Raw genomic sequence first — 25,650 nt, forward strand, 5'->3', positions numbered from 1 at the left:
CTCTATGCACACATCACTTATATTGACCAGTTATGATTCTTAGCCTTATCACATGATAAAAAAAATTGGCCAGGCGCGGTGGCTCACTCCTGTAATCCCAGCACTTTGGGAGGCTGAGGCAGGCGGATCACGAGGTCAGGAGATCGAGACCATCCTGGCTAACACAGTGAAACCCCATCTCTACTAAAAGTACAAAAAATTAGCCAGGCATGGGGGCGGGCGCCTGTAGTCCCAGCTACATGGGAGGCTGAGGCAGGAGAATGGCGTGAACCCGGGAGGCGGAGCTTGCAGTGAGTGGAGATTGCACCACTGCACTCCAGCCTGGGCGACAGAGCAAGACTCTGTCTCAAAAAAAAAAAAAAGAAAAAAGAAAAAAAGAAAAAAAATCACAGGACAGTTGGGCCTTGCACAACCCAATGTACAGCTCAGACACCAAGCAGCTTTCCTGACTCTGGGTTCAGTGTGACCCTTTCTGGAGGAACTGAAAGGCACGGGCAGCGTGCCATACCCCAGCATGAGGCATGGCAGATAGGACTGCTTGCCTTTAAATGCCAGGCCAAAACTCAGTCCCCTGCGCAGAATCTGTCATGCCCTGAAATTCTCCTTTCTACAGGGTGCTTCTTGCTCTTTTTGGTATGTGGTTTCATTAGCTGTTATCCTTTGACATCACTGGTTCTTGGGCCCCTTAACTTTACAGTTAGGCCTTCAGTTCTAACACTCCTGAAATCTCACGGTTCCTGTGAGTTTTTGTCAATGCATCTTCTTGTAATATTCATGGCAAAATTTGCACCTGCTTAGGTTAAACATGAGACCTGCCAGATGTAGTGATCTTACTTAGTTTACCAAAATTGTCACACACAGATGCACACACACACACACACACACACATTTTCTATTCTAAACTCTTAACCCTGTAGAGAAGTATAATATGTTCATAGTGGTAACATGGAAAAATCATTTCTAGCAAATGAAAATTTACAGAATCCTGCCCAAAGTACCATATTCTTGATTAATATTAATTAGATGTTAGTGTCCAGTATTATGGAAAATACAACTGCCAAATTCATAGAGAACATCAAGGACAGGTAATGGGAAGCATATTGAATGCATAGTAGGTGTTCAAAAAATATTTCAATTCATTTCACAGAAGGCACTGATTTAATAATTGCATACAACTGTGGAGACACAAAACAAAATGAAACAAAGCAACAGGCTTCCTTTCAATGGCATGTTTTAATTGGAAGTTCAGAGGAAAATGCAAATTGGAATCATCCTGAAAGACAACTGAGCAAATCTTTTCCAGACTTCAAAAATCTTTGCTAAATCACAAGCATTCCTATACATCAATAACAGACAAACAGAGAGCCTAATCATGAATGAACTCCCATTCACAATTGCTACAAAGAGAATAAAATACCTAGGAATACAACTTACAAGGGATGTGAAGGACCTCTTCAAGGAGAACTACAAACAACTGCTCAAGAAAATAAGAGAGGACACAAACAAATGGAAAAACATTCCATGCTCATGGATAAGCAGAATAAATATCGTGAAAATGGCCATACTGCCCAAAGTAATTTATAGATTCAATGCTATCCCAATTCAAGCTACCACTGACTTTCTTCACAGAATTGGAAAAAACTACTTTAAATTTCATATGGAACCAAAAAAGAACCCTGTTTTCTGTTGTTTAAGATGTTTATCAAGATAATACGTGCACAGCTGAACATAGACCCTTGTCAGGAGTTTTTGATTTTGCCCTTTGCCTTGTGATCTTTGTGACCTACTCCCTGTTTGTACACCCCCTACCCTTTTGAAGTCCTTAATAAAAACCTGCTGGTTTTGCAGCTCAGGTGGGCATCACGGTCCTACCGATATGTGATGTCACCCCTGGAGGCCCAGCTGTAAATTTCCTCTCTTTGTACTCTTCCTTTTTATTTCTCAGCTGGCCGACACTTAGGGAAAATAGAAAGAACCTACATTGAAATATTGGGGGTGGGTTCCCCCGATACCCCACTTTTCTGCTTTTCCAAGTTCATCTTGTGAAGGGCTCAGTCTATCTCTCTCACTACTGGCACTTAAGAGGTTGAGCTCAGGGATGCTGCTAAATGTCTTGCAATGCATTTGGTAGCCCTCCAACAACGAAGAATTATGTTAGCCCCAAATGTCAATAGTTTCATGGTTGAGAAACTCTACTTTATGCTTTCACTTCTCAAATTGCAGTCAGAGGATAGTATACACTATTTTGCAGACTCAGGGCAAACACTTTCATAAAGCATTAAGTTTGTTCATAGATCTTGGGACCCCCTTTTCAAGCATTAAAGCAAAAATGGATATTATATAGTCTAGAATACAAAATATTTTAAGATACTACTTTTAAAACAATTTTATAAATTCTACTCACATAGTATTATCATAAGGATTAGAAGTATTATTGTAGGCAGTTAACTTTTCGTATTGTGGTAAAAGACATAGAACATAGTATTTATCATTTTAACACTTTTCAGGTGTACAGTTCAGTGGCATTAAGTAAATTCACGTTGTTGTACAATCATCACCACTGTGCTTCTCTAGAACTTTCTCATCTTCCTAAGCTGAAAGTCCTTACTCATTAAATGCTAACTTCCCATTCCCTCCTCCCCCCAGACCTGGCGCCTATCATTCTGTCTCTATGAGTTTGACTATTCTAGGTATTGGATATAAGTGGAATCAGATTATTCCTTCTGTGACTGGCATATTTTAGTTAGCATGATGTCTTCAAGGTTCACCCATGTTCTAGCATGTGTCAGTATTTCTCTCCTTTTAAAAGCTGAAAAATATTCCATTGTATTCATGCACCACATTTTGTTTATTCATCTGTTGATGGATACTGGGTTGCTCCTGCATTTTTAGCTATTGTGATTACGGGTATACTAATGTCCATTTGAATCCCTGTTTTCAATACTCTAGGTTATATCCCCAGAAGGGGAATCGCTGTCTTATGTTTTTTTGAGGGACTGCCATACCATTTTCCACAGCAGCTGCACCATTTTACAATCCCACCAGCAATACACAGGGGTTCTAATTACTCCACAACTTCACCAACACTTGTTTTTTTTTTGGGTGGGGGGGATTGTTGTTGTTATTAATAGCCACACTAACGCGTGTGAAGTGGTTGTGCATTGTGGTTTTGTTTTGCATATCCTTAATGATTTTTGATGGTGAGCAGCTTTTCATGTGTCTTTCTGCCATCTGTATATCTCTTTAAAAAAATGGCTATTCAAGTCTTTTGCCCATTTTTAAATTGGGTTGTTTGTTTTTTTGTGGTTGTTGTATTGTAATGACAAAACTCTTGAAGTATAAGTCTGAATCTGTTCTGCTTTCTGGCTCTGTCTCCAGAGCACTAGGACTCACTCTTTCTTGGAATTCAGCAAAGACCTTGGGATCTTGGCTTTCAGCTCTTGGTCATTTGTTGATGAATTTAGCACTAATAATTTAATGGCTGATAATGGGCTAATACATGACCTCTTAGTCCATAATTACACTTACTTGTGTGGTTCCCAGAAAAGATGATGTCTTAAAGAAATGAGTTCCAGTTGGTGAAACTTCTGCCACATAGGGGAAATTATCTTTGAGTACAGCAACTTTGTTCCTCACTCCATACCATTTAGGCGGTCCTGCACTCACGAATTTGATTTTACAAATTGCATGTGTTCTTTCCAACTCTTTGCTCCTATATACAATAGAAGAAAAACTAATACCCTCACATTTGTATTGCGTTCATCAGAATGAGCTTGAGGGCATGTTTTTCCTTACTTTAACAACAGATTAAGAGTTCCCTTACAACATGGTGCTGTGCTGCTTCTTTTTCTGATTGTTTGAATTCATACATAAAAACTGAATAGGTCTGAACTGAAAGATTTTGTTTCCACATGTCAGAAACTGAAACTCACCCAAATATGCTGGAATTCTGTGCACGGGCAATCAGAGCTGCCATGCCTTTTTTTATGGAATGGGAATCTGCCTCATTTGCTCCTATGATCAAGTTCATATGTATATCTTCCTGAGAGGATAATCACAGATGAGATTTCTATAGTGCTTACTATCTGCCAGGTATTGTGGTGACTCCTCTCTCTCTGTCATCAAAAGGCTTGGAACCCACTTCCAGAGCTTTCACTGCCATGTTTCTAGGGTTTCTTCTCCTGAAGGCAAACTACACCATTACTGTGCATACCTCTAGCTTGAAGAAGTGGTTCTTCTGAGGACTGTAGATCATACTCATATTAGAGTGTCCACCCATATACATACAAGACAGGATGGTGCAGTATTGAGCTAGGAGAAGAAGGGGGTGGGCTGACTTTCCTTTGTGAAACGAAAATAAATCTCGATACCCTCCAAATCAGTAAGCCAAAGGGAAAAGTCAAGCTGGGAATTGCTTAGGGCAAACCCGCCTCCCATTCTATTCAAATAAAAGATCGCTACTAAGACAACAAACAAACAAACAAACAAACAAACAAAACTACATACCTCCCTCACAATTTGTGGACAAATGACAGACAGAACTCAAAGTCATCCCTGTGCTCACTGAGATAAATGCATATGTGATTGCTTCCTTTGGAAAAGCTAATCAGAAACTCAAAAAAATGCAACCATTTGTCTCTTATCTACCTATGACCTGGAATCTCACTCCCTGCTTCAAGTTGTCCTGCCTTTCCAGACTGAACCAATGTACATCTTACATATATTGATTGATGTCTCATGTTTCCCTAAAATGTCTAAAACCAAGCTGTGCTTCTACCACCTTGGGCACATATCATGAGGACCTCCTGAGGCTGTGTCACAGGTGCGTGTCCTTAACCTTGGCAAAATAAACTTTCTAAATTGGTTGAGACTTGTCTCAGGTATTTTGGGCTCACACCTTGTACCACCAAATTCTTGTGAAGAACTCTGAGGAGTCATGGAATTCTGCAAACCTGGACTTCCAGGTTGTTACAACGGTATGTTTATAAAGGTAAGAGAATCAAACATGTTTTATTCATCAGTTTGTTAACCTTTTTTGGAATTACGGTATGTGGACCTCCATTTGTACTCTTGTCTCAGTTTTCCAGAAATGTTAGGGGCAGGCGTATTTTAGGCTTTGTGTTTGTAAGTGTAGCCAAAAGGTCTCAAAAGTTTACCAGTGAAACTGAGTAGTAGTGGTTGGTGGAGGTGAGGGAAGAAGAGAAGGAGGACAAATACTTGTCTGGGCTTCTCATTTTCCATTTAACTGGAAAATTCCAGTAAAATGAATGACTTAGGACATAAACTCTGGAACCAGACATTCTGGGTTTTAATCTTGCCTGTGCAGTGTGCTAGCTGTATAACCTTAGGCAAGTCACTTAACCCCTAAGTTTTTCAGTGTTCTCATCTGTAAAATGGGGAGGACATTAATCTATCTTGTATGATATTAACATGCTTAAAACAGTGCTTCACAAGTTGTATGTTCCATGGGTTTGCTCTTTAAAATTATTTTCATCTGAGCGTAGTGAGACATGGTATGCAAAGATCCTGAGGGATCTCTACGCAGGGGCATTCCTATTCATTGGGCATTTTCCAGTCCCCAGGATAATATGAGCACCCCAGAAGATGATCAGAGTGAAACAAGTTATTCTGAATGTGGGCTTCCCTAAAGGGTGGGAGGAGGAAAATTTGGTTGGGGCATGCCTGTTACTTGTTTTTGGCCTCCCAGAGTAGTAGGAAGGCCTGCGTAGTGATCTCTTCTGGGTAAGTGTTTGTGGTGAGAGTCCCTGGAGGGTTGGTGAGCCTCTGCTTGGAGGGTTGGGTAGTCACCTGCTCCATTATAGGCTGAAGACTATAAGATGGACAGCAGTGTTCCTCTGTTCCTGACATCACTTCCTATTGAACTTGGCATCTTTGGAATTGGCTAGGCAGAGGCTGTGGCCACATTTGAATAACGCATATTGAAATAATGTGCCGTGGAGGCCACATAATAATTTCTAAGGTCCATCGCCCCAAAGCAGTAGTGACTTCAGCCAGATCAACCTTTCAGGTTGGAATGTTTCCTACTAGGCACCTTTGGAACCCAAGGTTGTGGAGTTCTGTCACAGCCAGCTGCATCAGTAAGGGATGACTGGCAGGGTTTATGGACCCCAGTAAGCACTCCTGATGGTTTCTAGCAATATTCCATAAAAGACTGAACTTTCTTTCTTAATTTTAATTTTTTATTTTCCTTTAAGTTCTGGGATACATGTGCTGAACATGCAGGTTTGTTACATAGGTATACATGTGCCTTGGTGGTTTGCTGCACCTATCAACCCATCATCTAGGTTTTAAGCCTTGCATGCATTACGTATTTGTCCTAATGCTCTCCCTCTCCTTTCCCCTCACCCTCTGACAGGCCCCAGTGTGTGATGTTCCCTTCCCTGTGTCCATGCGTTCTCACTGTCAACTTCCACCTATGAGTGAGAACCTTCGGTGTTTGGTTTTTCTGTTCCCGTGTTAGTTTGCTGAGGTTTATGGTTTCCAGCTTCATCCGTGTCCCTGCAAAGGACATGAAGTCATTCTTTTTTATGGCTGCATAGTATTCCATGGTGTATATGTACCACATTTTCTTTATCCAGTCTATCATTGATGGGCATTTGGGTTGGTTCCAAGTCTTTGCTATTGTAAATAGTGCTGCAATAAACATACGTATGCATGTGAACAGACTGAACTTTCTACATTGAAACAGATGGGATCTCAGGGCTATTGTGATTTCTGTAATAGGGCTAATGTGACCTCATTTGTATTCACTGGTTGGCAAGTCCCAGGACTTTTGGGTTCCCCCACATTTTTAAAGAATGGAAAGACATGGTTAGATTTGAGACTTTGCACATGCTGGTATATGTAGAAATGAGGTGGGAGTTTAGGAGAAGTAGCAGTTAAGAAATGATTATGTTCTGGTGCTAAATGATGAGGGGCTAAACTAAGACAGTGACAGTAGGTATGGAGTGGAGGGGGGAGTTTTTTTTCCATAAGTGATTGGGGTACAGGTGGTATTTGGTTACATGAGTAAGTTTTTTAGTGGTGATTTGTGAGAATTTGGTGCACCCATGACCCGAGCAGTATACACTGCACCATATTTGTAGTCTTTTATCCCTTGCACCCCTCCCTCCCTTCCCCCAAAGTCCCCAAAGTCCATTGTATCATTCTTATGCTTTTGTGTCCTCATAGCTTAGCTCCCGCGTATCAGTGAGAGCATGCGATGCTTGGTTTTCCATTCCTGAATTACTTCAGTTAGAATAATAGCCTCCAATCTCATCTAGATTATTGCAAATGCTGTTGAAGATGTGAATCTCTAATGGTGGAAGTTTCCAATTACATGGAATAGAGGGAAGTGGCTTGTAGAGAGGATATTTAATTCTTATAAAAGGAGAAACAAAAACTCAGAAATCTTAATAGATTTGACTGATGTCATACTGCGGAAGAGATGAGATCATTTTCTATTCTTTTATCCCAAACTACCACTCCTTCACTCTCTCTAGTTTCCTTGTCTCTGCTGGAACCCCTGCTATGCATCATTGCCTGTCCACAAAGCTCCGTCACTAGCCATTTGGGTGATTGATAATGGTTTCGCTTTGGACTTCAGGCTGTGTCTGCTTGGCTGTGTCTTCTGTGTCCTCTACTGTGGGGTGGATTTCCCACAGTCAGGCTACAGCCTCTTCTCACGGCTGCACTGTCTGGTTGCCAGTAAACTACATTGATTTGAGGATGAATTCCAAAATGTGATAATCACCTATGAAAACAAATGGTGTAAAGATAGAACAAGTGACAGTTGAAATGTGTTTACCCCTGCTGGGGTTCTTGTTTTGGTGACAGAAGGTGTGTATAATGTTAGGTAGGCTGTCAGACTGTGGATAAGAACATTATCTTTGAAGAGATCCTATAATAAGAGGAAAGATAATTAGGATTTGGGAAAGTGGCCAAGGGGTAAGGAAGGAAATATGTAGCAGCAGATAATATAATTTTACATGGGGATGGGAGCACAGGAAATCTGGCTTTTTAAATGCAAAGTTTGAGACTTTAATCACAATAACAAGAGAAGCTACTGTGTCATAAGCAGTTTCTAGGCATTATATCTCATTTCATCCTCACAACAACCTGTGAGGTAGGTACTAATATTATCCCCAGTTTGCAGATGGGATAATCGAGGCTTAGAGAAGTGAATTAACTCTCATGAGGTCACATAGCTAGTATGGTGTAGAGCTCGGAATGGCACTTGAGCCAAACTTGTCTCCACAGATCTCTGGTTAACATTTACTGGAGGCCAGGCACTCTACATGTAATGGACCATTTAAGCCTTACAATAGTGCTATGATATAGCCTCTATTAGGATCCTAAATTTATAGATGAGGAAACAGCGACATATAGAATTTTAAAACCCTGCCTATTTAATAAATGGCAGTCAGTGCTCTCATCCAGTATGCCATAAGCACAAGCTACACTACATGAGGCTAAAGGGAAATTCAAAAGTAAAAAAAAAAATGGTGTAAGATTTAAGATTAGGAGTGGATCACTGAGAGGCCAAGGCATAAGTCACAGCTAACAGAGTCATAAAGTGGGAGATGGGTTTGATAAGGCCACATGTAGCTTCTTAATTTAGCCTCTTTTAATCATTGAATGAACTCCATTATCCAACCGGGATTTAGGATGAATCCTGACAGCCCATAGCACCTTTTGAAGAAGGTGACTGATTTGGATGGTTCACTAATATTATGTATCAGGTCATATGCAACATTTAATTTATGGCTTTGTCCGTAATCTTGAAACAAAATGGGACCCAGTGATAATTTAGTAAACATTAATCCTGTAAGTCCCTATAAGTTATGGGTCCCACTATCCCTCCCATCTCATCTATGACTGACTTTCATATACTGCTCTAGCACTCCTGGACTTTTTGCTGTACTTTGAATAATACAAGCTTGTACTTACTGTATGCCCAATGCCTAGGTAAGTGTTTGGCATATTGCAGGCACTTAACAAATATTTGTTGAATGATATTAGGCTCTTAGTATAAATGGAAGAGATGGGATATGTGGTACAGGTAGAGGAATTTACCTTAGGTAGGAGGAATGCTTAGTTCCTTTATCATAACAGGAAGAAAGGAGAATAATAATAATGTCTAATGTATCAGGCAGTTAAATACGGCTTACTATGAACTGGGCACTTTATATATATTAACTCATTAAATTTATAATCCTGTTAATTAGGTACTATTATTCCTTTTTTATAAAAAACAAAAAAGCACAGAAAGCCTATGTGATAGGACAAAATTCCCAGTACATATATGTAGAGCTAGCTTTTAACTGAAAAACCCACAGAGGTGTAGGTAGGCTTTTTTGTTTGTAATCAGGTAAAGGAGAGCATTTATGTCTAATGGCTTCAATTTTCTCTATAATCTGTGCAAAGAGAGGGAGGAGGGTGGACTCAAGGAATGGAGGTTTGAGGAAAATGGAGGAAATTTGAAGTAGTCTGTGGAGAGTGGGAAATGGAATCGATCAAAGATCTGCAATTAGGATGGCATATGGCATTGAGAACATGTATGAGGTTGGCAGTCATGAAGATGTATGGTCCAAGTCTTTCTCTTGTGTAACTTTATCCAGCAGGTATTTATCAATCTGACACAGGTATGGTGAAAGTGGACAATAGCATTCTTCCAGATTTTGCCAGATGGATAAAATGAAATGATAGAGAGGTGAGGGAGTTTAGGATGTTTACAAGAGTTATTCAAAGGGCCAAGGGGAGGGATCCAATGGACAAAAAGCAAAGTAAAGAAAAACTTAGCTGACAGATTGGGAAAAAGTGATTAAGTCAACGGACTGGAGATCTTAATGAAGTCAAAGAATAGTTGTAGTGGAAGTACTTGAACATACAAAGTGGAAAAAGGAGAGGTTATGGACAGAGAGGGGGGTGCTGGAGTTAGTGATATGAAAGGTGAAGAAGATTCAAGAATCTTAGGGATGGGTGGTTAAAATGGGGTGCAAGGGAAGGTCAATAGAAATGAGAAGGTCAAGGAACTAAGAAGCCAGGAGTTTGGAAGTCTATCTATATTGATATTGATATTATTGAGGATAGTGACAGGGCTTGGGTAGGGTTGGAAGATGCCAAGGTCTGATAAGTGAAGGAATTGTTGACAGCAACATAAAGAGAGAGGCTGGTATAGTCAGAAGATGTAAGCCAAAAGGAAGGTTTATAGGAGAAAAGAGGACTAGGAATAGCAATGGCGAACATAGATGACAGGTAGTAAGCTTCTTGGCCCTGAGGTAGTTGAGGTGTGAGAAAATAATCAGCCGCCACTTGAGAGTGCTGCAGGGGAAGCAGGGTTTGGACTCCATGATGTATTTCAGTTTCTATGTACCTGCAGATTCTTCTCCTTATTTTTCTCTCCCTTGATTATGTGTTATATATTGATCAGGGTGTGTGTGTGTGTGTGTGTGTGTGTATGCACACACATCATATTAAACAAGACTCAGACAATCATCGATCATTTCTTAGAAAAATTCTATTTCAGATGATAAACTTTCACCTTGTTGAGAAAGTGTCTTCTCAGGTGCTGTCCAGCAGCTCACACTGGCACTATTTACAGCAGGTTTAGGTGGAGAGAATTTTTAAAAATAATCCCCTTTAAAAAGCCTAAAGCTCTTCTGTACCAGCCTGGAGATGTCAGAGAGCTGTAGGGAGAGTTCCGAATAGCTGGGAGCAGAAGTGGGCCTGCTGTGTGTGTTTCACACAAAGCAGTGCCTTGAGGGGTCCAGTCAGCTGCTGCCTTCAGCGCAATTGCTCGATTAACTTGTTGGAGAGTTAAATGCCTGAGAAGCTGGAGTATTTCCTGGACCGTGGCGGGAAATGACATCCTCTTATCTTCAAGATTCCTTTTGAGGGTGATATGAGAGAGAGAGAGAGAGAGAATGAGAGAACAAGAGCTAACTCAGGTGCCATTTCAAGCAAACAGCCCTGCTCTATTTAGTCTCCTTCACAATGAACAAGTACCAAGTGATGGATCGTAGTTAGATCTCATCTCCTTTAATCCAGTCCTCATATGGGCTTGCCTGGCTTAATTAATTCTGGAGATTTCATCAGTGTAGCAACAAACTTGCCTGGAAAACCGAGGCAAGAGTCAACTGTGCTAAACCCAGGACAAGCAGGGAGGGGCATGTGGTGTCTGTTAAGTCTTTTGTCTATTCTCAGGATCTTCTTCTGTAAGGGTTTTTGGGTTGAATTCAGAAGCAGGACATTTTTACATAGTCATTTTGAAACAGATGGGCATTGAGAGATCCCTGTAAAATTATAAAAGCACTGGTCATTTTAAATTATCAATAATATTTACAAGACACATCCTTGACCTTTGAGTCAGCCTAACTTGTACCCCGTGCTGAGACCCTTTCACTGTATAGTTTGCTACTTGGTAGTATGGAATGATGGTTAAGCTAGGTTAAGTTAGATCCCATCATATGTTCAAGTCCTGTCTCTGCCACTTCTCACTCGTGATCTCAGGACAGATACATGATCTCTCTAAGCTTTAATTTCCTCTTCTGTAAAATGGGAATGATAGTAGTTTTGGGATCTGTATGAGTTAGCATAGTACCTTAGTAAATGTTTAGTCAGTATCATCTTATTATCACTTTATTTAGTAGTTTTTAAATTTTTATGGGTATATATTAATTTAGTCATCAATAGAGCTAATAAAGATTTTCAAAAAGGCTGTAAGAATTGGGTTAGCCTCTTGTCCTATTTTAAAAAGTCACTATAAAGAAAGGTACTGTTATTAAGTGTATATATATTTAGTAAGAGTTCTTCAGGAACTGTTTAGTCTGGAATTGAAAATAATGAATCATGTTGCATTTCACCTGTTTTTCCTCTAACACTGTGTAGTAGATATTTGATAACATAAAATTTGTATGATTAGGAAGCCTACAAAGCTCAGAGGTGCCCATCTTCTAGATTTTCTAGTGGAAAACTGTAAGTTTTATTGTCAAGCAGTTAAATTAATCACTAAAAGTAAATTGTAACTCTGAAGAAGCACTAGAAAAATTTTGTCAAGGAGACGATTCAGACAGGAAGTGAATTCCCAGGCACTCTGCTCAGAATGAGCAATTGCCCTTTTTGAGGTGAGCACATGGAATAACCATAGACTCTTGGTTAAATATGGAGTGAATGCAAGATGTGTCTGACCCTTGCCTTATCTCCAGCCTCATCTGTGATTCTATTTTGCACATTATTTAGTCATTAAAGAAACCAAAAGCAAAAGGATCATGGTGGTTTGTTTTCAGGCTTCATCAAAATGATTGAATCAGGAAGGGAGTATCAAAATATCACCTTCCACAGTCTAGCACTATCATTGACTTGAGGACCAGAGGAGACAATCAGCCACATTTCGGTACCAGTCTTCAGTCCCCTTTCCCTCTCATTCTCTACCTCTTTCTCCTGGATACCTGTTCAGGGCTTTCATCAGTCAGGTTTTTCCCTGGCTCTCCTCAGTGGTGCTCCTTCTGCATTGCCTTCACTCAAAGTGCCTTAGAATCTGCCATCGTCCTTCATCCCTCCTCTTCACTAACCAATCAGTTTTGTCCTGTAGCTGGCTGATAGGATGTAGTATTACACATATTGTGTCAGTAGCTGATCATGCTTAAATTTTATTTTTTATTTTTAAAGATGATCACATTATAGAAGTGTAGGAAAGGAAGAAAGAGAGGAAGTGCTCTGAGAGCAGATAATGGATGAAGTTTGCCTTCTCTGAGGGCACTGGGTTGGTCAGTCTGGAGAACAAACACTTTGAGCAAAACCTGAAGAATGAGTAGGGGTTATTTGGATGAAGAGGTATAAGGATAAAGTGCATTCCAGGCAGAGGGCCTGGTCAAAGGCCCAGAGGTGGGAGGAAGCTTGACACTAATGAGGAACTCCAAGAAGGCCAGTGTGAATGGAACTTACAAATGAGTCTGGGGAAATAGACAGGAGCCAGATGATTCAGTTCTTATAGGCCATGGTAAGGATTTTGACTTTATCCTAAAAGTAGTGATAGGCTGTTAAAAGGTTTTGAGCAATAAAGTAATATGATTAGATTTGTGTTTTGAATGGGGGACTACGTCTTTCTTGGTTTCAGCCAATGCTAGGCCTAGTTTACCTGATCTTGATTCAGTTTTCTTTGCATTTCAATATTGTCCTTCTTTATAAATGCAATATAGAGATGGTATACTAATTATGGGCAATCCAAGATTTGGCTGTTTGATTCTGGAAGTGTGTCTCTTTAAATCTCTTGTGTTTTTCTGCTGGGGTCACGCCCTCACCCTTTTAAAACTTTTTATTCTTGGAGGAGGTGACACATCAAGTCTTCTGAATCAAATCATAAAGGCTTTTAAATCAAGCCCTCATTCTAAGGTCCAGGTGACAGCTTCTGAATTGCTAAAATGTGTCCTATGTGTTCCTCAGCCTGAGTAGGTGGCCACTGGATTGCCACCTAAATCCAGTGCCGAACACTCAATATCAATACTATTGCTTTTGTCTTTGAGGCTGAATAACACGTCAATATTGGTAATGGAATGATTTACTGTTCTTTAGGGTGGTTACATTTCATGGAGGCAGCCTAAATGGAATTAATTGTGTGCTAATTAAGTGCTCCTTGATTCTCTCTCAAGTTCCCCCTTGGGCATTGGCTGCAGTGAGTTGTGCAAGTCGTAGGAAACTGTAAATTATGACTCAGCTTAAAGAAAAATGGATTGCTTTTCTAATACTTATTGAACACTTAAAACAGATGTTTAAATCTCTACAAGTTTTAGATAATTAAAATTATAAATCTGTGTTCTTTGAACAGGAACATGAGTAGGGATCAGAGGTATAAATAGTACCATGCTGGGGAGATTCATCTTGTGGCTTCAGGTTTATTACTGTAACTAGGGCTGTCCCCAGGTAAAGTAGCAAAGAGAAGAAATTTGTTTTTGTTGGCCCTGCATCTCCCCGGACTCCAGATCTCCTCTGTGCTCTCAGGCTGCCGGGTACATCTTACTGTAGGACCATCTAATGCTAGTTCTTCCCTCTAACATCAAAGGTTTATCTGTTCTGTCTTTCATTCCCTGAAGGCTTTGCTGGATGTTAGAGTCATCGAGCTACAGTAACAGTAAAACCCCCACATCTCAGTGGCTTGACAGAGTAGTTGATTTTTCATGCATAGAAATTCCAAACTGGGTGGTTCTGATTTGCTGGAGGCATCCCCTCTAGGGACTCATGCTACTTTCATGCTACTTTCGTCTTATGACTTTATCATCTTCATTTTGTCTATCGCAAGGTTGCCATACTTTTCTGAATCAGCCCCATAAGAAGAAAGGGCACAGAGAACCATGTGTGAGGTTTTTTATGAGCCTGGACTGGAAGTGTAGCCTGTGCTCACAGTCCATGGCCACATCTGATGGCAAGGAAGAATGGGAAATATACTCTAGCTGTGTGTCTAAGACGGAGAGGAAATGGGCTTGATGGAGAGCTAATTAGTTTCTACTATTCTTGGTGACAGAGCAAATCTGATAAACAAGTTTGCAAGTAAGGCATTAGTGGCTTGCCTCCTCCTTTGGTATTTTGATTTCGAATGCTGCTTTCTGGAAAAAAGATACATTGTCTGAAAACTGGTTGGTGTAGTAAATGGGGGATCACTTTTATTTCTTTGGCTTTTTTAGTTACATGTCAAATCTGTGCAAATGTCTCCAAATACCTGATATGATAGAATATACGTTTGTTGTCATAGAGTGTTCTCTTTCTCGGTCTCTCTTGCTGTCCTGCTCTTTTGCTCACCCCACCCCTCCTCCCCTTCTCTCTCTCTGTCTCTCTCTCTCTCTCTCTGTCTGTGTGTGTGTGTGTGTGTGTGTGTGTGTGTGTGTGTGTGTGATGATTGAAAAAAGTAATATGTTTTTCTTGGGGCATTTTCTTCCTGAATTCAATTGGGATTTCTGGTGAGGAATGCTGTGATCATAATTCCAGTATTTTTGCCATTGAAACAGTTATTTGAATGTTCAATCATCAAATTATTAATCCATTCTAATAAGCAATTGGTGGCTTAAGTTGTTTCTAAAGCCAAGAGTCTTCTAATATTTTACATTCACTAAGCAATATGAAAATTAAATAAGTAATCTAGTGAATTCACATTTTTATATGATGAGTTAGGATCAAGCACATTTGAAAAATGTAAGCCAACAATTTAGCCAGAGGATTTTATATAAGAATCTGTATATAAGAATCTGTTCTATTTTTCTTGGGTAATAATGCAAAATTAACAAATATATCTGTTTTATCTTTGCTTCTACAAGAACCTTAATAAAAGTTAAATACATTTATAAGCTTTATTCAGGTCTTTATTTTCAACCAGTCAGTTGATTTCCTTTAAATGGAATTTTATTTCACTACCCAGAAACTGGCTCTAACCTTTAAACTATCCTTGCTGTGGGCTAAAAACATTTCTTGTCCTGTATCAGTGTCACAATATACAGATGCAGTGATGACTATTACCAAGTCACTTTAGGATTAAAAGAAGTTCTTAAAGCAATTGAGACACATTTTTAGGAGCAAATACTGTAATAATTCCATTGTTGAGATGGTAAAATTTTAAGAGCCTGACTCACAAGAGTCATTAAGGATAATTTCAAAACTGTTACCCCATCTTTGAGAAAGGCATTTTATATATCCCCAATTAAGAACCTTCATGGTGTGTCAGTTGTATTCTCTTATCTGGCTTTCCCCCGCTTTCCACATATTAAAGTCTAGGCTATGACAAATTTCATCCTGTCGTGCTAAATGTGGTCTCAGTGCCCTTGAACATTTACTTTATCTGAAACTCCGGGTTAAGCCTTTTCGAGATACAGTGCCCAAATCTTTTTCCCTTTCATCTCGCCCCTCCACACAAACTCCACTCCCAACTCCACCCTTTACCTGATATCTGAAACTTAAATTTTTTTCAGGCAGTAACATCTCTCGCATTGTGCTGCATTGTAGGAAGTTTGTAATATCAATTTTCTAATTTCTATGCACAGATTACATGAAACCTGTGCTTTCAGGAAGCTTATGTTCACTGATAGAAAACGTCATGGCCAAATAGACCTACTAAAAATGACTCCTTGGAATTTTTCAATGTGAAATCCCTCCATTGATATCAATGATATGTCTGTTAGCACTTATAGTGTAGTCGTTATGTGGTCCCTGAAGTCAAACAAGTCTATGTTCAAATCCAGCTCAGCCAGTTCTCAGCTGCATGACTTTGGCAAGTTATCTAATTTCTGGATTCTCAGTTTCCTCTTTTGTAAAGAATGATGATAGGACCTACTCATGGGTTGTTGAATGGATGAAATTAGAAAATAGACCATTAGAAAATGTAAATTATATAATGTAAATTAGCACTGCCTGACACTAAATAAACATCCTATAAATGTAAGCTGTCATATTTGCAAGTGGTACTTGTGTAATCCCTGATTATACTGGCCCCTGACCAGGAGATTTAAGAGATTTACCAGTGTTAAAGAGCTAAACATTCTTTCCCTCCCCTCTGTCATCCCCCCACCCACACTCCCCATTCAGGCAAGTTCAGAGGACAACAACATATTGCCTCACAGCAATCATCATTCTGTGATTTTAGAATGGGCGGGAATAACAGGGTAATATCTGGAAATTTCCCAGTATTCTGTTGCTAAAGGAATGGATTTATTCTTCCTTCTAAGGGGCTGATGTGAGCCCAACTGCATGGTAGGACTAGGGCCTCCAGGCTTGGTTTGGAATTTACAAGGTTTTGTTGCCAGAGTGAGAAGATATGGGAGTCTTAAACTTATTGAGTGCTCAAAATTAAAACCAGAGAAGGCTGGGCTCATATTTTAAGTACTAAGGTTGAGAGCAGAACCAGAAACGGGAGATGAAACAAAGTCTCACAGGCAGGCAGAATTTGTTTGGAGCAAGGGAGCAGGGTAGCAGGACAACAGGAGCAAGAATAGTGGAAAATTGAGAGAGGAGTGGAGCTGAACACTGGAAATATGGCCAGAGTACCTGCAGCTTATTTTTATGAGCTCATGACCACATAGTGCATGAGTTAGTGACCTAGTCTAACTGTGTATGGTTGGTTACACAGCATTTGCTCAATTTTGCCACAACTCTGCCCCTGCAAAAGGTCTTTCTCATTGTGTTAACAAAGGTTTTATATATAGATAGATAGATAGATAGATAGATAGATAGATAGATAGATAGATAAAAGCACAGGAGTTTAGTTGAAGGGAAGGTGGTATAGCTTTTGTGAGTGACATCAAAACTCTCATAGGTTAGGGATGTCCTCCTGCTTACTAGATTCTATCAATGTCCTGTATTGGTCCTACAGTTTTGTGAATGAATTATATTTAAGCTATGTATACATTATCTTCTTGAAGGGAAGAAATTCTTTGTGCTCATTAATCGTGGTGCAGAGTAGTTCATCTTTTTGCTTCTCTTCACCTTTTTTTGAATGTGATTTTTAAGTTGTTGTTGGGCTGGGGGAGACAAATTCTAGTCTTGCTAGAAACAAATGATTCAGTTCTTATTTCTTCTAACTTCACCATTCATGATTTTCTGGGCTCTCATCATATCCTTTCTGAGTCTTTACCTTTTCAGTTTGAAAGATCATCTTTATCTAGTGCATTTTACTTAGCAGCTATCTGTTGTATTGTTCAATCCACAATCAATTAGCTATATATTTTGAGCTTCTATTATGTGCCCAGTGTGGCATTAGAAACTGTGGGGAAATAATAGGAAATAAAAATCATTTTCTCAGCCTACAGAAAGGATAAGATTTTATTGAAGGTTACTTGGAGATGGAAAAAATTTAGAGAAAGATTGTAATCTTGCATAATCAAGACCAGAGACTGCAAGCCTTCTAGGTCAGTGATCTCATACACGAGTGTGCTTTAGAATCACCTGAGATCTCTGAATTACTGAACTCCATAGGTCCCAATTCTTCAGGTTGTGGGTAGTGCCTGGGACTATGCATTTTATCAAGCTCTCTAACTGATTCTGCTGCTGGGGATCCCTAAACTATCCTTTGGGAAGCAGAAGGCTAAAAATATCTGTGAAAATTGGGAGGCACGTAAGGTTTGTAATTGACTAGGAAAGGTATGATTGGAGCCTGGAAGGGTGGGAAGAACTTGGAGAAGAAGTAGTTGGAGGAAATTCATGAAAGGGCTACTGGAAGTGAGAATGAGAATTGGATCCATGTTGCAGAGATGAGCTAATTGTTCACCAGCTCCGTTTTCTTTTCTTCCTAGTAACACAGTCTATATTTCCTCATCTCCACAGTGAAGTTTGGCTGTTTGGGTTCTGGCCAATGGAATATGGACAGAAGTTTTGGCATATTTAGGCCAAAATTATGGGTGGATGTCTCATAACATCCCCCCACTGTTTCTCTTCTCCCATCTGCTTGATAGATGTTGATGCTCAGAGTGACCTTGGAATCATTGTGGTGAAACTGACAGCCTCCACTGGCATGTGTGCCTGAATGACTGTGACTCCCCCTGACCAAAAGAAATATCCATATTGGGCTTCATATGACTAAGACTTCTAGTGTGTTAAGCTATTGAGATTTCAGGGATTTTCTGTGAGAGCTTCTACTATAATCTTAACATTCAAGGGGCCAGGCTATACGTATATTCAATCTTCTAGATAAATATCATCATGAATCATAGCAACATTTTCAAGATGCTTTGTATGTATTTCTGTGTAACCTTTAACTGACAGGACTCCTAGCTGGACATTCCTTTACCCCTAAATCCCTTTGCTGACAAGTGGAGGGGATGAAAACAAAATTTCACTGCAATAGAGGAGTTCAATTGCTCCGGACCCTTTAAAGCCTTCTTGGATAAGACAAAGGTAGGTAAAAGCACATTAGCATGCACTGGGAAGGACTTAATTCATCTCCCACCCACGTCCTGCCTTTCCCCTGATCCACACCTGCCTAATGGCTCCTGGGAAGTAAGTTGGCTGGCTGCAATTAAACTCAAGCGCCTCCTCAAGCACTTGGTAAAAAACAGCTTTGGCATGATGATGCTCCTTCTCTTACTGTATAGAAGGGAATGAAAAGAGCTGAAAATCATTAGCAATTGTCTTAAAATCTTGTGAAGGTCCTACTCTTTAAATTTCCATAATTAGTTGGTTATTTTATTGTTCCTGATAATGGGTGTCTTATGCATTTTTTCACATAATTCATCACTTTAATATTAATTGTTTTTTACTAAAAAACAGGGACTTATTTTCAGCGGGACAGGTGTCAGCTGGCTTTGTGCAGTTCATAGTTCATCTTGCTTGGGAGCACCTTCTCATATTCTGCCATCTGCTTTTCAGTGATGGATACAGCAAAAGAATTGCTAACTTGCAGCTGCCTTGTGATCTGGAACCATCCTACTGTTGGATACTTTTGATGATGTGATCTGGATGCCATTGTCTTACCTCAAAGTTTTCTCCTGACCTGAAGGATCTCTCCCCGGCCTGACAGGTGCCTACTATTTCCATCATTGGAGGAACCATTTGGGGACCACAATATTATCTCGAAAAAGTTTCCTGTAAAAATACAATACATTACAAGGGCTAGAGTAACCCATTAACCATTAACATAAATGAACTTGTGTTACTATTGTATAAAAAATGGGACAATTATAGAATGGCATTCCAGGTGGAAAAAAGCTGAGCCAAAGGGGCGCTGTCTGCTTTAGTGGATCATCCTGGTAGAGAGGAAAGGATTCCTTAGAGTGTTTGGGGCCAAGTGAAACCCCTGGCAACTTGGGAAAGTGCACTGTGAACCCCACCTTGAGGAATCTTAGAAGGGATGTATTCTACAGAACACCAGAAATAGTAGAGAGTTGTGGGAACTAAAGGAATAACATTTAGAATGGCAGAGAAAATAATGGAGACTGGAAAAGGAATAATGGAAAACAGGAGCAAGGATTTCAAAAGTGAGATGTCAGCAGATCAAACCACATTCCTGGAGAGAATCACTGAGAGGAATAACAGAAGAATAGGCCAAGCCACGTTACTGGGAGAATAAAGGCATATTTTTGGCTCCTTTCCATGAAACCCTTACTTGCCTCAATAACCCTGTTTTCTTTTCACACATATGTTATGCAAATATTAATGTTATTCATTGATTATCTTTTTAGTATCTGTGTTGAGCCTGTTGAAGTCATCCTGCACCCAGCTGGGCTGCTGCTAAAGCTCATACCATTAGCTTCACAGAGCAAAACATGGAGGTGCCTAGATAAGCAATTCAGATACATCCATCACATCCTTTCAATGAATATCTGACTACAAGAGCTATCACATGTCGTCAGAGATAAAAGTACATTCCCTGATTAATGCCTGTCAATCACCATGAAATTTCTGCTGACCTTTCTCTTCTTTCTAGATTTCCTTCAGTTCACTCATGGCCACCAGTTTTGAACAGTACTGGCAACTCAGAGTCATGTTTACTGAGCCTCGCAAATAAATGGATTGTGTTTCATTTTCTGTCTTCAAGGCTAATTATTAGTATTATTGTTGTTGTTTATATATATGTTATTTAATAAAAAAGAATAGATATTACCACAAGAAGAGAATGCCAATCTAATGCTATTTATTCATTATTAGTAACCATGATCTGTAGGATACTATCATTCTTAACAGGCACATCTTCCCTGTTTTGAGTTAAGCAGAAAGTTACCCCAAAAGTTCATCTGTTTCCTGGAGACTGAAACCAGTTTAAGTGGCCAGGAGCCCTGAAGACCTGTCTTTTGTCTTTACCTTGAGATCTACTGTTTTCTTCTTTGAGTAAATCTTCTGTAGTCTTTGAGTACTTTATTGACACTTTTCCTTTAGCTTCACTCAAGCAATTGAAATATTGCACCTGGATTAGCACAAGAGATAAACCTGTAGTTTATCCTCCATATTTTTTGCCAGGATAAAAAACATTCTTGCCTGTCAGGGGTATCCAAGCAATATTCTCCTGCATGAATACTTATTACTAGCCTGTCAGAAAAAGGTTATAGGAATTCCTCTTTGGGGAGAATGCCATGAAGGCTTTTTCTTCCCACCTAGTAAATTTCATGAAGATGCACTTCTCTGGGTACTGTAGCTGCAATTCCCTTTGGAAGTTCACCTGGCATACATGCACCATGTAGGGAAATTCCCACTGTGGTAATGCATTGCAAATATATCCCCCTTGAAACAAATATAGAATGTTTTCCTATTGTCTAAGAGTACTTGAAGCAGTATGAAGAACTGGAATTTGATTTGCAAGGTCCTGGACTTTTAGTCACTGTGGGCACCTTCATAATATAATTGGGGAATAGGATAAACATTTTTGTTGGACTTCAAGCCTGTTATAGGAAGCTATGTTTGGGAGACTAGGATTTGACCTGTGGTATGTCTAAAACTGAGTACTATTACCTTGCCTATCAGTACCCAGGAATTCAGATGTCGGACAGTCATGGTGTCTGAGCAGATGTACTGGTGTCCAGGGCCTGTGAGGTGATTTTCCAGCTGGTAGCCAGGTTGACACCTACCCACCATTGCTTAAAAGAGCTATGCCATAAAATTCTACCCCAGTGACCCAGAAGCTCAGAGGCTTCCCTGAACTCAGCATTCACTACAGAGTTATTGCTATGTCACCAGTGTTGCCTCCTTATTTTGCTTTGCTATGTTGTTCACAGCTTACGTCATTGTAAGCTTCCAGCCCTTTCATATAGATTTATTGATATGGACAGAACAACCACTGAAATGTTCACCATTGAACAAAGACCCTTAACTATAGTTACAGTCTGATGAACTAAACTGAGTTGAACCAAAGAACAGAAATGATCTCTTTAATATAGAATCTGCCTTGACAAAATCAAATCAACACTGGAAATATTAGAACCTTAGCCCCTGCAATAATAATACCTAGCATGTATTGAGCTCTTACTATATGCTAGTCATTGGTATGAACAAGTATGCATTACTTGTAATCCTCACCGCAATGCAATGAGGTGTTACTATTATTTCCTTCAGGTTATAGATGAAACAACTGATGCACAGAGAGGTGAAGTCTCTTGCTCAAGTTCGCATGGCTGGTAAAATGGCAGAGCTATGATACCAACACCTTGTGAGTCTGGCTCTGACATCGAAGCTCTTAACCCCTACCTATACTGTCTCTCTGCTGCTGTCAGTCAGGAAAGTAAAACTAGTGTTCTACATTAGAATTTTGACTAATACTTCATTTTATCTGTATGGAAATATGCCTGGTTTCAGAAATTCTTCACGCAGTTTAGAAACAGTGATAGGTACTACCACTGACTTGCTGTGTCACCTTTGCAGTTCATTTGACTTCTCAAGCCCTCATTTCCAATCTAAAAGTGTGGCGAATAACATTTATCCCACCCACCTGCCTGTGTTGTGAGACAATGTGAAGTCAGTGTTTTTGAAAGTAGTTCTTCATTTAAAACTGGTTTCTGTTAAATTTCTCTGTCTGAGGGTTAGGGAGTCTCAAACACTAGGCAGCAGTGAAGGTAAAATACAGCATAGGTTCCAAGTTAAAAGAAAGGGAAGATTAATACCAAGTTCAGGCTAGGGGAGGGAGGAAGGAAGCTGACCTCTGCACAGACCAAGGGGACCTAACAAACTAGAAAACACACTGGCAGGTCAGGGTCAGAAGAACAAAGAGAAAAGGTAGGTTTGAGCGTCAGCTGGCTCTTTGCTTGTTAATCTTAGTGATTTGCTTTTTCCTGACAAAAGAGCATCCTTTGAAGGGAGAAGGAATGGGGTGGAAATCAGAGTGCCTCATGCATGAGGTTTTGAAAAATGCAATCTGTAGCACATAGATAGCTACAGACACTGAGAGGAGCTCACATTCTAGGGCAGTACACACATAAGATCACTCCTTCATGCCAGAATTTTCCAGCTGAGAAAATAGTCATGTCATTTGGCTGCTGTGGGAAAGGTCTAGAGTCACCCAGGGCCTCAGAGGAGTATCATGGAATTAGAGAAATGAATTACATTAAAAATATTCTGAGCTTGGCGTGGTGGCATGTGCATATGGTCCCAGCTAGTTGGGAAGCTTAGGCAGGAGGACTGCGTGAGACCAGGAGTTCCAGTCCAGCCTGGGCAATATAGCAAGACTCCATCTCTAGAAAGAAAAGATATTTTGTCCTACAGAAAATCACATTACATCCAAACATTGTTCTTAAAATACTAAGAGGCTCAATATTCATTCCTAGAGCAGAAAAAAAAGCTATTAGACTTCCTGGAGCATTTGATATCCATTATGTTCATAGTTTCATAACAGTAACAAAACAACAAAAATAACAATACCCATTCATTTTATGCCTATAATATGATGGGGATATGCTGGATGCTTTATACATATTATTTCTAACTTGCGACAATCTTATGAGGTCAGAACTCTTAGTATCCTCATTTCCTTGGTCAGAAAACTGCCCCTGAAAGATTAGAGACTTGCCTCTTGTTACATAGCTAGTTACAAACCTTGTTAGAGGCTATCTAAAATAGGACTTCTCTTTTAGATTCCATCTCTCTACCTTGTTTTCTTTCCAATCACAGACATTACCAGTAAATATCTGAAATTAATTTGTTTCCTTGTTTACTGTCGTTCTCCCAGGCTAAAATGGAAACGCCATGAGGGCCGAGGTTTTATTAAATTCATTAACTCAGTCTTAGAATAGTCCCAGGCATATAGTAGATGTGTGTTGTTCATAGCTGTTGAATGAATGACATAGTGGTGGAGGTGGAACTCAATCCCACATCTAAGCACCTCCAAAGCCCCTGATCTTTCGACTACTCCATGTTGCTTTCTCTCCATATACATATATATGTGTGTGTGTATATATATATATATATATATATATATATACACATACATATATATACATACACATATGGATTAAAAAATTGAAAGGCACAGCTTTCTGTTTTTACCCATGTTCAACTCCTCAGCAATGACACCAAGAGCAAATAATTGGCTGAGGATTTTTGACTTAATTTAACCTAAAAATACAAACCAAAACAAAGGCCCGTTTTCTATAAGTAAAATTCCTCCAAGAAGGAAACAAGGACAAAATACATAAAAAGATAAAGAATTAACTATAAGTTGCAGCATGGGAAATTTGATCTCTTTGCGAATTTTGTTATTATTATTGTTATTGTGATTTATGTGTGGGTGGGATGGGAATTTGTTTTTCATTCTTATCAGTAGGTGGCAGCAATTTTCTTAGGCTGAGATGAGCTTAACTGTTAAAAGGGAATCTAGCAAACCTTGTCCAGATGATGATAGATAAAGATTTTTTTTTAAAGCTGAAGTTCATAAATTCACCTTTCTTGGAATATGGTTAACTTCTAAAATATAAATTGAATAACACCATCTGTTGAACATAACGTCAGTGCAGGAGAATTTCTAACAACTGTATCCATCGACTCTGGTAACCATTTTGGAGAGTCTAATATGACTTACACAGTTGTATCATAATCATATGTAACATAAATGTGATTTATTGGTCATTCATGGTCTGCTTTCGTAACCTCCAATCTCTGCCCCCATCTTGTAAGAAATTGCTTAGAACTGATTCACCTCATAGGTGTGACCAAGCAGGAACATTCTTCCCTGGTGGGTTTTTTCTCTTTTTGTGGAGAGTGTGCAGAGGATGTGGGGACAGATATGCTTAGGTCTACGTGGACTGGGATTGAATCCTATTATGGCATGCTTCTGCAATACAGCCCTTGCATGACTGGCTTTAGCACAGGTGGTCACCGGTTGCTCATTTACTTGTCTGTCTTCTTCACTGGTTTGAGAAAATGAATCATGTCTTGATTTTCTAGTACTCAGCACAAAACTTAGGATGCAGTAGGTGCTCAATAAATATTTGTTCCTTGGATTTTATTTTTTTTTAGACAGGTTCTCACTCTGTCACCCTGGCTGGTGTGCAGTGGCATGATCAAAGCTCACTGCAATCTCGAATTCCTGGGAGATATGATTTGGCTCTGTGTCCCCACCCAAATCTCTTGTCGTAGCTCCCATAATTCCCACATGTTGTGGGAGGGACCCGGTGGGAGATTACTGAATCATGGGGGCAGGTCTTTCCCATGTTGTTCTTGTGATATGAATGGGTCTCACAAGATCTGATGGTTTTAAAAGCATGAGTTTCTCTGTGCAATCTCTCTTTTTGCCTGCTGCCATCCACATAAGGTATGACTTGCTCCTCCTTGCCTTCTGCCATGATTGTGAGGATTGTGAGGCCTCCCCTGCCACATGGAACTGTGAGTCCAATTAAACCTCTTTCTTTCATAAATTGTCCAGTCTCAGGTATGTCTTTATCAGCAGCATGAAAATGGACTAATACACTGGGCTCAACTGACCCTCCCACCTCAGCCTCCCAAGTAGCTAGGACTACAGGCATGTGCCACCACGCCCGGAAAATTTTTAAAAAAATATTTGTAGAGACAGGTTCTTGGTATGTTTCCCAGGCTGGTCTCAAACTCCTGGCCTCAAGCTATCCTCCTGCCCTGACCTCCCAAAGTGCTGGGATCACCTTGCCTGGTCTGTTGCTTAGATTTTTGATGGTATTGTCCTGAAGCTTGCACAGTATATGGGAATCTTGTTGGACTTTATAAGTTCTGGTTGAGCATTTCTCA

This window comes from Symphalangus syndactylus, chromosome X (genome assembly GCF_028878055.3).
Source record: "Symphalangus syndactylus isolate Jambi chromosome X, NHGRI_mSymSyn1-v2.1_pri, whole genome shotgun sequence".
NCBI classification, from domain to species: Eukaryota; Metazoa; Chordata; class Mammalia; order Primates; family Hylobatidae; genus Symphalangus; species Symphalangus syndactylus.